Source organism: Python bivittatus, unplaced genomic scaffold, assembly GCF_059951505.1.
Source record: "Python bivittatus isolate LINGU-HERP-01145 unplaced genomic scaffold, Pbiv_v1 ctg000330_np1212, whole genome shotgun sequence".
Taxonomy (NCBI): domain Eukaryota; kingdom Metazoa; phylum Chordata; class Lepidosauria; order Squamata; family Pythonidae; genus Python; species Python bivittatus.
In genome coordinates, this window is record NW_028277058.1 from 50,301,522 (window position 1) to 50,314,909 (window position 13,388).

The 13,388-nt window shown below is 37.4% G+C and overlaps 1 protein-coding gene across 16 annotated transcripts in view; it reads left to right on the forward strand.

Annotated features, from left to right (window-relative positions):
- The window catches only part of CACNA1C (calcium voltage-gated channel subunit alpha1 C), a 572,293-nt gene that overhangs the window by 398,661 nt on the left and 160,244 nt on the right, over window positions 1–13,388 (forward strand). The window lies entirely within an intron of this gene.

Here is a 13,388-nt window from a genome sequence, read left to right on the forward strand (position 1 = left end):
AAGATATTGTTTGGTTGCCAGAAGCTAACATTATTTTAATTTGTATTCTTTTGTTCTTCTCCATGATTGGGAAAGGAACTATTAGATACAGTCCTTTTCCCTTGCAGTGCTTAGAAGACCTTGATTCAAACAGCCACAATCTTTGCTATCTTGCCCTTCTCTCTGTGTGGTGATCTCCTACTTTTTGGCAGAACTTCAGAGGGTACTGTATTGCACATTTAGATGAGTCCAGGGTCAGGTTAAATAAATAATTATTAAATAATTAATTGTTCCCTTCAGAACCTCTTGCAATGTTGCCTTCTTGCTTAGGTATTGATGCCTTGCATTTTGAGAGCTATAATTCCTCCATTAAGAATGTTTGCTGGGCTGGTTCACTGTGTCCGAGTCAAAGAGTGGCTGATCTTGCTTTCACCCAGGCTCCCTTTTTGTATTTCCAGAGTGTTCAGAAGTCATTGGCGTTATCTGGCCATGAGCTTTGGAAATTCTTACAGATTAGCATGGGTTGTTTTGTTTTGCTTTATGTATACATTCTTGCTATACAACTAGTGCTATATATGGATGTGTATACATTTGTCTTTATAATAAGACTTTTTAAAGACTTTACCAAATGGGAGAGAATTTGGATAATTTGCTGAAACCTGCTTATTAACAATGCATGGTCAAAGTTAATGGGATTAACAACACTAGCAGCTTGCAGAAGGCTTAGAACACAGAATTAGAGTTCATGAACTAGAGAGATCTTAAAATTGGGGACTTGGTGAGCTCACAAAAGTTAGCCAGGAGAGAGGCCCAATAAAGTCAAAACTGTCCAGGAATATCAGGTTTAATATGCAAAAGATCATGTTTTAATGAATCCTCTCCCAAACATGGCTTAATTGAAAAGATGCAGAAGATGAATAGGAAAAAATGAAAAGCTCTTCAAGAATAAACTGCATGCACAAACCTCAAAACAAATTAAATAGGTTCCTTATCCACAACCATAAGACAAGCAGGTGGAATTCTGTCACATTTAATGTGTGGGACACTAATGAAGTAGAATATAGAAAAATCTATGTAGCATTAAATGAATATATAGAAAATGGAAATAACAACTGAAATATAGAAAATCTGTCTACAGCTATTGCTGTTGGTCCTGAGATTTGAAATGACTTTGGGAATCTGACAGTCTTCAGATATCTTGTCTTGCATTCTTTTTTTTAATAAACACCTCCCCCTCTTTATTATCACTTACTGGAATAAGTATAAAATATTTTTATACTTGTCTTTCACACTGTTATATGTTTGTGTGTTGGTACCTTTGTATGTAGATGACAGGACAGCATCCACAGATAATTGCTAATATATGTGTACTTGAATATTTTAGGATGTGCGTGGATGCAGAAGAAATATATTTTTCAGAAAGTTATTTCAAAAAACACTGTAATACAATGGATGCTCAGAATCAGTCAATGCTTCATGTAACCGAAGTGGAAAAACATTATCAAAATCTATGTAGCTCTTATCATAGTTGTGATGAAGAAGTATCTAGACTATTATGTGTGCTGGCGGCAAGCACAAGAATGCTAGCTTGCTTTAAAAGTCACAGTATGAATATCATACAAGAAGCCCATCTGAGTAACAGGGAGAGAGAAATTAGAAAACTGGCACGGCCATCTGCAAAGGGAAAATAGTTCAAATAGACAAGTTATGAATTCAGAACATGTATTCAAAAATGACTTAAATAGTCTATGTGGTCTGATAGACTGCTTGAGTCATCTTGACCTAAAGGTGACCTTTTTTTTTTTTTTTTCATTCTTATTCCACAAGTTTTTTCAGCTGCTTGAAATCCAGGCCTGGATTTAAAGGAACCAGTGGTAGAGGGTTCTCTGCAAATAGGGAGATAGGTTCAGATCTCTGACAGCCATGAAGTTCTCTGGAGAATCTTAAAACAGTCATTCTCTCTCAGCTTAATCTACAATACAGAATCGTTATTACATTAAATTTACAGTTACAGAAAATATAGGGTTGTTGTGAAGATAAATTTGGGGAGGGGGTGAGATTAATCCTTCTCTTAGGACCATTGGTGTAATATATCAATAATATAACAATAACCTTTAGGAACTAATCATAAAATGGATATTATCCAGCTTTTTCATAGTTTTTAAGCAATACTTCTAGATTAGAAATTTCTTGACTATACTGTATAGAGCAGGGTTTCTCAGCCTCAACAACTTTAAAATGTATGGACTTCAACTCCCAGAATTCCCCAGCCAGCATGCAGGCTGGGGAATTCTGGGAGTTGAAGTCCACACATCTTAAAATTGATAAGGTTGAGAAACCCTGGTATAGAGAATGACTATACTAAGAGAAAGGACAGAATTTGAAAAAAATACAAATAAGGAAAAGTGATTTTGCTGTTATATATTTTTAGAAATAATGAGCCCAACATGACAGTAATTTAAGTCAAAATAAACTTTTCAGAGTCTACTACTGTAGTATTAGTAGATATGGATCAGCCAAATTGAAGCATTTTTTAATCTCATGGATGTCAGTGGGGGAGACAAACATTTTACTTCATCTTTCAACAGTACAATTCTTATTAATGTAATTTGATTTATTCCCCAACATTTATAAACTCCTTTCCATCATATCCGATTCCAAAATGGTACATACAGAATTAAATAAAACAAAGACCATGGAAGATAAAACTTTAAGGCAGACGAATATGCAGTGTGGTGATGTGATTAAGGTGTTGGACTGGGAATCAGAAGACCCAGGTTCTAGGCTAGTGGTTTTCATATTTTTCAGGCCACAGAAACTACTTTTCCCCTGTACTTTTCTTTCTCCTTCAGTTACTTCAAAAAATTGTTATGGATGCTCCTGAAGAACCATGTCAAGGACTAAAGGGAAAAAAGATTTCCACAAGGGGTTAAGTCTTAGTCCCTTGCAAACAAGAGTTTTTATTCTCCTTACTCCTGCAGAACCCAGTTTGAAAAAATTGTATTCTAGTCCACCCTCAGACTCAGAGGCTTCCTGGGTGACTTTGGGCCAATCACTCTCTTACAGCCCAACCTACTCACAGTGTTTTGTAAGGATAAACCAAAGGGAGAACCTTCTATAAGCTGCCTTGAGTTCCTGGAGAAAAAGCAGGATATAAATCTAAGAACTAAATAATTATACTAAATCAATAAGATCTGTTCAGTTACTTAAATAAATAAACATGCTTTCAATTGTGACCTATTCTGTAGAGTTATCAGCATTGGGCAAACCTCCATGCAAGCGTGTTCCATAGCCAGGGCACCATTGTTCAGAACATTGTTTTCTTTGTAGTTCATCTTAATACCTCTGCCAGAAATAAAGAAACATGGAGAAGAACCTCAACAAAACCAGCCAGAATAATAAGAGAATAGATCCTCACAGTTTGCCAAAGGCTTTTCAGTAAAGGAGAAAAAGAGGCTTGCAGCTAGAAACCTTTTTCTCATAACAACTACACTTTTTTTCAATCAACTGAACAAATGCACGCTATATGAACTAAAAACATGAGGGGACCTGACAACCCAGGGATCAAGACATTGATTGGATGATGATTTTGTCCTCTCCATTCAGGCAGCTGGGTTCAAATTCGTTTGTGGGCATTTAGGGAGTGGGAAGAACATGGTGTAGATGTGCCCTAAACTGTTCATACTTCTGAGGAGAGGCGTGTGGAATCTCAAGTTTCATTTTAGTTGCTAGAATGCATGATCTGTATTTCAGTAGAAATCCAAAATTTTCAGTTCAAAAAGGGAGAAGAAACCCAGTTCCATAATATAGTTATTAAGGTCACTGTGTTTTTCAGCTTTATTGAAGACAAAAAAAGTACCCACCAAGTATCCTTGGAATAATCTATTTGTTTTGGGGATGGAAGTCACATATCCATCTTTTTTGCAAATCCCACACCCAGCCTAATGAAAAGGCAAATACTCTTAGGTTATTTTGTAAATCTTTCACCTGTTTTATTAAATAAACAATAATATTCAGCAGCCACAGAATTCACTTGTGAAAACAAAAAATAGCAAAGGAAAGGAACTAGGATGTTGACCAATATGTATGTTTATTCCTTGAACATAAATCATGTTATTATATCTTGTAGAATTTATTATCTATTAAAAAAACTGAGGAGAGAAGGGTTAGAATGCAACATTGTCTATTTTTCTTTTTCCCCCAAAGTGGTGGAAATTCAGTATGTAACTATAAAAATATTAGCTATACATTCTAATAACAGGCATTGTGTAACAGGGCCCTTGCTGTGCAATTCAGAAACAGTGGTTACAGTGGTGATGGAATGCATCTTGTGTATGAGCAAGCTGGTTGCATTAGCAACATTCACAATGTTCATATAATAGTCTGTAGAAAAGTTGTTTTGTTTTTAGAAAAAAGAAGGCTACAGCCCTATCAATTCTTACTCAACTCTAAATCCTACAAATCCTACAGCTGTTATTAATCTGTGCTGGGATGAGAGTTGATCTTTCAGAGCAGAGGCTCCTTAGAAGATTTAGAAATGAGTGATGAAGATCTGAGTTCCCCCATTGGGGTGAGATGGGCGGTTGAAAAATTTAATAAATAATAATAATAATAAATCACTGGGCTTAAAATCATAGCAATCCCTAGGGTTACAGTTTAATGGATAGTTTCATAGCTGCTAAAATATGAGTGACTTTTATTCCTCAAGCTATCAGAAAGGAAGAACCAACAAATTAGTGGCGTAATGAATGTCCCTCAGGCTGTCATCACTCCACTTAATTTTTCCATACTTTTGTTGCCTCCCTATTCCCCCTCCTATCATTCTGGTTATAAAACGAAAGGGAAAGCAATGTAAAAAAAAAAAAGAATTAAAACTGCTTTCTAGCCTTTCATTGATTACTACCAAGGGAAGGTAAATGAGTTTAGCTAAATGGAAACTAGAACCAACCCAGCATATCCAAGCATGATCATGGCAGTTTCACAGAGGGAGGGAGGGAGGGAGGGAGGGAGGGGAAGTAGCCACTGCCTAGAGAATCCAATTAATTGGAATACTCAAACCCTAGAAAATCTCAATAATGACTGCTCCCCTACATCTGTTGTCTAGATTGTGGATTAAAACAATTCATGTTACTCTAACAAAGTAATTGTAATAACCAATATAGCTGTTATTACAGTTGTAATAACTAGTATAGCTGTTATAACCAAAATAACCAGTACAGCTGTTACTACATGTTTTCTTTAAAGCATGAAGCAATCTTTGCTTTATAAACCATCATTTGATTGTATTTGGTGATCACATTGGTATACAAAACCAACAATAAGGAAAGGTCTCTAAATACCTTTTTTGGTATCGGTTTGGTCCAATCACATTTTGGATCCAGTTTCAGGATTCCAGATTTAGCTTCAATGAGTTTATTGGAAGTGCTGGAATATACACATTCAGGTTTTTTTCCCCCTCATATTGCCCCTTTCTTGGCTACATGGCAGAAAAGGAAGTGTTAGAGTGGTGGTCACTCTTCCCCTGTGTTCACAAAAGCCTCCACAAAGACCAGTGACCACCTCTGGTCAAACAGAGAAGTTTGGAAGATAGCATTAGAAGATACAAAGAGCAGAGGGTAGGAGACAAGGCTACATAAAGAGATGTCTCTTCTAGAGAAAAGGGAAGAGAAGAACTTGGGGAAAAGTCTGGGAGGAAAAGAACATTCAAAATAAGCAGAAAGGAGGAGTGGACATGTTCAGGAGTTGCAGGTGTGAAGAGAGTAGAAGTTTATGTATTTGATTTTAAATAACTAGGCAAAATTTGGGCTGCAGACTTATAGCATAACAATTCTATTCAGTCAATTAAAGATATGCTTCTTCCGCTCTAAGAATTTGGCCAGATTAAATGGATCTCTAGAACCTAGTTGAGGAATAGCTAGAGATATTTAAGGTTAAAACTTAATTTGACAGCTATGTGAGGGAAGCTTGTATAACGCCCACGCAAGGCCTAAACTAAGATAGTATTAGCAGTTCCCCAGCTCTATGAATGCTTCCAAACATTCACAAATTTCAAAAAGCAATTACTCCCAAAGCATTAAACATGCCTATTATAAAATTTAATTTGATGCAGTTTATCCATCTATCCAAAGAGGCACAAAAGCCAAAATTATGTTCTTGAAAAACATGCTTTAAGAGGAAAGCAATTTAATTAGAAAAATCCTTGTTCAACCTCTTTATTCCAAGGTACAAAACACTAGGCTGTTCAGAGCATTTCAAGAGTCTTTCACTTCAAAGAGTGTGTTGGTGCAAAGAAAGCCCCCTCTCTCAAAGCCATGCTAGCTGGGGAATTCTGGGAGTTGAAGTCCATACATCTTAAAGTTGCTGAGGTTGAAACACTGCTCAAAGCACTGAGGCAGCCATGTTCCTTGAAAGGCATGGTTTGGCTGCTTCAAGTGGTCATCTCATGTGCACACACGCACAGCCATTTCTCTACTTGGTAAATTTAGTTATTTATCAGGTTTGCATACTGCCTTAATCAAGGGATGAGTCTTGGTGTTAAAATAATATAAAATGTCAAATCCACAACAATAAAGCACAAAGCATATCCAACTGGGATGAGCATACAGGATGGGGCAGTTCTGTGTGAAGGCAGTCTTGAAGGTACTTAGGGGCTGAATTGTGTGGGACTTCAAAGGTTAAAGCTCCTCCTGCTTTACCAAGCAGGTCCCACCCCCACCCCACAATCAATTTTTCAGAGGCTTTTGGTGGGGGGAGTACTCAGACTCTCAGATCTAGCCATTTGTCAGAAGCATCCACCAATCAGAGCATTATTGTGATTTGTGGATGGTTTACCATCAGCTGGTGACCTTCAGAAGAGGGGAGGACAGCAAATCTAGAGGATTTAACCGATGGTTTTGTTTAATCTGCCCTGTACATCAGTATCCAGTGACAACACAAAACAGAAGCTATGAAGACAGGATAGGAATTGACAATTGGGACAGCAGATTTTATGCTGGTTTTAGTTTAGTTTTCTGCTGGCTGAAAGATAAATGAATAGCACTTAAATTCAGCAGTGGGGGAAATACCCATTGTCTGGCATGCTATAGGCTGGAATTAGCATATTCTTTCAGGGAATTTAGTGATCCTAGGGAATGTTCTGATACATATAATATAGTCTTGCAGTTAAATCTAAAATAGATTCAACCATATGAAATTGCTTGGTTGGGAGACTTTCTGAGAATCATATGGGAGCTGGTTTGAGCCCTTTGAAGAAGGAGTGAAGTATAAGTGTAATAAATAGCTTTAATGATTTAGTGTAACTCAGCTTATTCTGCATCCATTTTAAGGGCTACAAAAAAAGAGATTAAGGTTTGGATTCAGTGCAATATGTAATAGCATATCTGAAATACAGTTGTATATTAATCTGTGCAGCTCTCATATCCATTTGAAGGTGGTTTCATCCATTTGCAAAGGGCTAGCATTTTTCTTATCTCTGTTTTCTCAGGTACCTGAGCTTTTTATAAGTCTTTCCCACTGAGCAAGTGTATTTTTGGAGATGTGACAAGATCCCTACACTGATTGAAACAACAAAGCACGTACGCCAACAAGAAAGAAAGGGGTTCTGATTTGTCAGCACCATTGTAAGAGTGCCACACACAGCAGTAGACCAAATACTCTTGCAGAGGTGCAGTGGCGAGGTTTAGGACTGCTGTGAATGTAAATGTGGTATCCAGGGGAATATAATGGACTGCTATAGACTTTCCATGATTCTCTGTAATAAGGAGGAAATGATTGCGGCTCACTATTTAGTTCATCCTCTCTCGGCCCAACCTACCTCATTGCTTAGTTGTGGTGGGGGAAAATAGGGGAGAAGGGCTCTATATGCGTTGCTTTGAGCTCCTGAATGAAAGGCAGGATATAAATCTAACAAATAAATAAAGTGCGATGGAGTCAGTGTTCTTGTTCTGATTGTACTTTGTGGGAAGGAAGTAGCTGGCATAGTGGAGCGGCAACAGATTGTTCTCAGAAGTACCTTTCATGATGAGACATTACTATCAAGTAGGGATGGTTATTTATTTACTTGTACTCAATTTCTCCCAAGGCTATATAGACGCATGCATTTTTATCAAAGCATAAAATCCATAAAAATCAGAAACGGTACAACTGTAACCAATCAATATAAATAATAGCAATATATGCACAAGAAAATATTTCATCTATTTGTTTCTAAATGCTTCTGAATAAACCTGTTTCATTTGTCTCCTTTTTCGCTGTGCTGTTCCTTGTTCCAGCTGTACCCACGAAGACCGGCTAGACTAAATTTCTGGAATAAGCATGTGTGGGGAAAGCCTTTACTGAAGTCAGACTATTTCTGCTTTAGGAAACTTTTATCAATGATTACCTTGTGAAATGAATGTTTAGAGATAATACCACTTGGAAAGCCAGTACAGTGTAGTGTTTGATCCAGCTTCCAATCCCCACCGAAGTTACTAACTGACCTTGGGCCAACCAATCACATCCTTTCTCAATCTGGTCTTCAGGATTGCTGTAAGGATAAAATGCATGAGAGAGTAAATACATTGGCCTCTTTGGATAATGGTGGTAGTGGTAGTAAGAAGAAGATTTAAATATAGCTCTATGACAAGGGCTAAGAAGCTCTAGGAGACAAATCACAGTTACAAGGCTGTGTGGGGAAGTCTAGGTCTACCAGATTGTGGAGTAGATGGCAGCAGAGAGCTAGTTTTCTGCATCTCTTTGGTGCCATCCAGTCATCTTCTGAATTTTTGCAGCCCACTTATGGTAGGCCTAGAGAAGTCATCATGCTATAAAAATAAAATATGCTTCTGGTAGATAATGTCCTAAATTGGCCTAAGAAAGTCTGTTGTTGTATTAGACTAGGGGAGCCTTCTCTGTTGAATTGTGCAATTCAACATTTGAGTATCTGTGATTTCAGCTTAACAGTCGGGTATTTCTGGAGTTTCCTCAGTCCAGGTGTAAGGAGACATTGTTGGATACTGACAGTACCTTCTGTTATAATGTTTTATTTTCTGTATGCCTTTGTTTTCATTTTGCATTCTTAATTCCCACAATGAAAGATAGAGGTGGCTGTCCTACATGTAAGCTGAGTTCCTTATTTCTTTTTCTTTTGACCGTCCCTGGCTGCATGTTCTCTGTTGATGTCTTGTTCCTGGTACTTGACCATCTTGTCTGTGAAAGGAAACACTCCAGCTGATAAGAAGAAAGGAAAGTTTGCTTGGTTTAGTCACTCCACAGAAACTCATGGTAACGTTCCAATGTTCTCTGTGTCCATCCTCTATGTATATGTGTATGTTTCTCTGTGTAGTAACTGTGTAGTCTTTTGGTGCATGTGTCTGTTTCTATTGCTTTTGCAACATCATGCTCTTGTGTTTGAAGTGGTAATTTTCATTTATGATCAACATTTTGTTAGTATCTTCAGAATTGTATTGAAGATTATCAAGATCAATTAAGCATCTAAGACATTTTATCTGATGATTATTTCCCAAGATAATCCTATTTTGTATATAATGTGTTGCGCTGACTTTATATAGCATCTGAGTGCAAATATATAACAATAATTATTGTAGTCGTCAGCTATGATCAGTAATGGCTGGTGCTTACTGAGGCTGGTGGGGCAGAAGGCAGGGCAGCTAGCTACAAACAAATCCATACTTACATGAACCAGGATAAACAACAGCCGGAGCAAATCATAGGCACAGCCAGAATCACAGTAGGTACTTTCAATGGCAGGTGTAATTAGGCATTCAAATAAGGAAATAAATTTAAAGAGGCAAGTAATTTCAATGCCATGATTGCAAAGGTAAGAGTTGGGAAGCAAAAATAATCCTTAGAATTCCTATTTATTTTGTGGGCGTCATCCATGGACATTCTGTTTATTGATTAGCTGGGTCCTGATTGACTCTGGGTAACTGATCAAGATCTCACTTGGAAAGTTGACAAAGAAATCCTCCTTGACATCTGTGCCTTGAAAATACATTCAGTGAAGACATCAAGATGGCCTCCACTATTGCTTAGGGACGGAGAAGTTGAGGCACAAAACACAGAGGAACAAGAGAACAAACATGCACATTAATTAGCCTGCCCAGTCTCTACCAGAGGCATAAGAACAAAGTATGGGCGGGGGGGGGGGAGACTAAGGAGAGCCAGCAATATGACTAACTTGCTTTGTAGGCTATGGTTCCTACTCTTTCATATCTTAAGACCCACTAATCACTCTGCCAAAGATCTCATTCCCACTAAGACAGAAGCAAATACCTGCTTTTTCTGAGAAGAACATATACACATTTACAGGAATTCTTTTATTGCATTTATCAGTTGTGATCAATTTTAAGGACATTAAAATTTTTCCATAATATGGTTGACAATGATTTTTACTGCTGTAATTGTAAAATAATAAGTAAGAACCAGTGAGGGCCAAAATATTTGCTATTTTAATGACAATCTCCACAAGCTCAGACCAAGATGCATACCCAGGTAATATGAGAGAGCTTGATTTTGTTCTCTTGGATAGTTTTTTATTTTTATGGAATTCTTGTTCTTTCAGCTTTGTGAAGCTGCCCAGAGTTGGGCGGCCTAGAAATAATAAAATAAAATGCTAATAAGTGCATTATGTTACACTATGTTATTAGCTTAAACCTTTCAGAGGTTGCTGTAATCTTGAACTACAGGAAATGAACCACTTAGTGCTTACTTCCCTTTGCCTTTGCACACTTGACTAGAGACAGCATGCTCAGCTCACACGTGCTTACGTTCTCTCCCTGTTTCTCTTGGCGTGTTTCCTGATCCATGGAGAGTAGTGATGTCCCTCTAGACTACTTCTGTGTAAATGTACTACTAGGTTGGAAAGCACTGCTGTAGGGATGGGACACAGGAAGGGGGAGATATGAAGCTATTGCTATGCCCACCTCGAGGAAGAGGCCATAGCTAGCTATGGCATAGCATATGTAGACATCTTCTAAACATTGACACAAACAAGCCACATGGAGAAAGAGAGGAGGGTAGTATTGTGCCATTTTACTACCCTTTTTGGATCAAAGTATAAAATAATGCTTTTAGTATAACCAGTCCTCTCTTTGAAACCTCCATATACAGTACATAGGATATCCCATAACATATTTGGGAAAGATTTGTAATCCAGCTAATCCACAAATGTGTGTGGTGGCGCTTAAGAATGAGAAGGTGAAGTTTTTGAAGCAGAATATGCATTAGGCTTTCCAAAACTTAGTCCAAAGAAAGAAAGTTGTTAGTTCTACTTTTATCTCTGTTGTAAAAAAAAGACAGTTGTATGAATCCACCCCAAATGAGTGAATATTTATCAAAATAAATCATGTTTACTGACACGTTTAAGACCTTTTCATAGTGAATGCTGAAAATTCTCAGGGTTTCATAAACTTTGTCATCTGAGAAACTGCTAGATCATTTATGCATGCTCACTGTGTCACATCTGCATAGTAATTTCATTGGCTATGATTCGTTTTATATAACATTCAGAGAGCAGAAATGTGGAAAATATTCACTGAACTAAATGCCACAGAACTATGGATTTAGACTGATTATGGTTTATTAAAGACCTTTGTAGTCTGGACCTACTGCTGTTTAAAGCAGTGAGGCGACCATGTTCAACCTTGTTAGCCCCAACTCAAGAAATAAAACAGTGTTTAATGCTGATAATTTCATAGTTAGCAAATGTGGGGATTCACGAAATTTAAACATGAAGCCTTCTAAAACATAGTGCCTTAACCACTTACCAGCAATGAAGATGTGGCTGGATGGATATCAGCTAGAACTCAATGAGACCTATTATATAAGTTGAATGTAACGAGCTATCCAGATCTGAAAACAGTATCTCCTAAAAATCCTGTTGTGCTTGCTCTCATAGAAATATGGGTTTTAATGTGTTGTAACAGAAGGGCAAACTAAATGTGAAGTTAAACATGTGTTTGAAATAACAGTGAACAATATTCTCTCTCTCCCTTTTTAAGCAATCTTCTCTCTTCTTTATGAACATCTCCTTCTCTAAGCTTTATCATTTCTTCAGAAGTGCAAGCAAGAGAAAGTAGTGGGGCTGCCATCTCCTTTCTCTTGTTCATGAATGTATCTATCACAAAAAAGAGAATGAAGACCAGAAGGCTGGTGAGAGAGAAGCAAAAACTGGCTCCTCTAGCAATTAATTTCCTTTCTTCCTCTGGGTACTGCAACTGGGGTGTTGTTAGCTGGTTGGATACAATTCCTGAGAACCAGTTGTTAAATTGTCACATAGGAACAGAAAAGAAAGTCCAGAAAGCATCTGACAGGGCTTGAACTTTGCATGTACAGGGAAAGCCAAAGTCATGACAGGACCATGCTCCAGTCTTTCCAGGCAGCCAATTTATCCAGGCAGAGTGGGAAAAATGTGAGCCTATAGCCTGGCTCTAATTGTATTGAAAATATTGGAACTTAAGCACTTAATGAAGAATATAAGTTTCATTGATTCCTTCTTAATAGATGTGTATAATTGTGCATTTATGGATGAAAATTGCTCCTAAATGTTTATATGTACATATGCCAGTTTAGTGCAGTAGAACTCTGGGCACAAAAATGTATTACATCAGTCAAGTTTTAAAGCAAAAAAGTTGGCCGGCAAGTTGAAGGTTGTTGCTGATGTCTCTTAATAAGTAAAGACTTTAGCATTCTTTTAATTATGTTACCAGACTTTCACCATCCACACTCAAGAAGGATCTCAAGCTATTTCTCCTTATGTCTTTAATTCTCTGAGTACCATCAAATTATCTAACCTTTTATCATTAAAAAATACCATCTGGCTTAAAAGGAATTCTTTTATGTGGATTTTTTTCCCAAAAACACTGCCATTCTCAAGTATTTTCATTTCATTTTAGTTAAATTGTATTATTTCAATCAGATTTCTGAGAAAGAGAACTGTCAATTCTACTTGAAAGTTTAGGGGGTCATGACACTGCAAACTTTGAGAACGCCTATTTTATTGGTGCTGTTCTCACCATGTTTTTTTAAATCTTTGTTGAAATAATTCAACCTTTTTCTTAAGTTACATTGATATACCCTGATGAATAACTATTTTAATATTTCTCATTTTGAAAGGCTAGCATGACAAATTATTGCCAGAACCAGTTATTGCCTGATTTACATAATACCTGTGCCCTGTACTGCAACAGAGAGGGTAGACAATCAAAAGAGCTACCATCTCATCCATTTGTTCTTTGAATTCTTTGTGTGGACAGCACAATAGTGGGGATTCTGCCCTGTTAAAAAAAACATTTTCCTCTTTTGCCACCCAGAGAGAGAGCATCAACACAGTGATCAGCTGGCTACTTGTAAAGCAGTGAGGATTGAACAACTAATGGTCTTCCACTGGCAAACTGCTCCGTTCTCCGCAA